The following is a 1,447-nucleotide window of genomic DNA, read 5'->3' as shown; positions in this document are numbered from 1 at the left end:
GCAGGCATCGGTGCAGCCCAGCCCTCTGGCTGCAGCGACGCAGGCGCTGCCTCTTCCAGCACAAAGAGCCCCACGTTGCTCCATCAAATCGGGGATCCCGGAGCCACGGACCCACAGGGCTGGGAGAGCCTCGGTGCCTACGGAGCGAGCAGCGTTTGGCTTCGCTCCTCGGGAGCGGCCTTCCTCTGCCAAACCACCCGCCCCGATCCGGCACTGACAAAGGTGAGCAACCAGAAGCTCGCTTTGCGGAGGAAAGGAACGCAGCGCTGAGGTGTGAGCCCGACTCCACGTCTCACCCACCCGCACCTGGGGACCACGGCCTCGCTCGGAAGGAAAGTGAGGCCGGCAAGAAGCTCCCGGTGCCGGGCAGCGCGCTCCCTCTGCCCGCGCTCGGGGACACTACGAGAGGAGCGCGGCCACGGCTCTGCCATCTTCCGCACGTGGGGCTGGGTGAGTTATCACCCGGGGGTTGATGCTGAGCATCAGCAGCGCATCCCCACGGTCCCACTCCAGCTCTGCTCGCGGGGAGACGCAATGACTGCAGCCCCTCGGTGCACGCGGGCATCGCTCTGAGCTCCAGGGGTGGAGCACGGCGGCAGGAGGCAGCCCCAGCCCCAAGGCAGCATGGCAGGGAGGTGGAAAGAGACACCTGGGTGGCACCCTGAGAACCGGGGCTGCGGCTCACGGCGGTAACGGGGATGGAAAGGAACGCAGCGGGCGGCCGAGAGCTCCGCGGGTGCAGAGCCGGGGCTGTGTTACCTGCCAGAGGCACGGGGCCACCGGGACGGCTACAGCAGAACCGCAGCACCGAAGGTATCGCTCCCAGCTCCCCAGGAGCGCAGCATGGCTTGAGGTGACGGACGGGACGGCGTTGCACGGCCCCGCGCCGACAAATGGGGCGCCCGCTCCGAGCCGGGCAGAGGGATGGGAGCCCCTCAGCAGCCCCGCGCCAGCTCCCTGCCCCACAGCCCGGCCCCGCTCCCGGGCACCGGCATCTGGGTTCTGCGCTGCCCCGCACGCTGCATCTGGACAGGATCAGAGCCCAACGCCTCACATGCTCGCAGCACCCCTGCGAGGGCCCTATAAATATCCCTCGGCATGCCACAGCCTCCCGGGTGCCTCGGCACCGAGCCGGCAGCCGCCGCCTCCTGAGCTCATCCCCAACGACAACGGGCTCTCGGGGTCCGTCCCCTCCGCTCCACGCCGCAGGGAGCTCACGCTCAGCCCACCCATCTGCTCCAGCGCCTCGCAGCTCTCCGCGGCGCCGGCAGGAATCGGCACCGGGCCCCGGCAGCGCCGGCACCGGGAGCGTTCACAGCCGCCCCGTCCCCGAACGATTCCTCCCCGCGATATTTACACAGCTCTATAAACACCCCGCAGCCGGACCGAGCAACCCAGCCGCCTTCGGGATACGTAAAGAAAGAGCAAACGGGGCCAAAAAAAAAAA

At 68.7% G+C, this 1,447-nt stretch overlaps 1 protein-coding gene across 3 annotated transcripts in view; it reads right to left on the bottom strand.

The window, feature by feature from the left end:
• Nucleotides 1–1,447, bottom strand: part of DCAF8 (DDB1 and CUL4 associated factor 8) — a gene marked incomplete at its 3' end in the record, with an annotated part of 10,789 nt that overhangs the window by 6,226 nt on the left and 3,116 nt on the right.

Source organism: Numida meleagris, chromosome 24, assembly GCF_002078875.1.
Source record: "Numida meleagris isolate 19003 breed g44 Domestic line chromosome 24, NumMel1.0, whole genome shotgun sequence".
Lineage (NCBI taxonomy): Eukaryota > Metazoa > Chordata > Aves > Galliformes > Numididae > Numida > Numida meleagris.
The sequence above is the reverse complement of the archived record's forward strand: the minus strand, read 5'-3'. Positions and strand labels throughout refer to the sequence as shown.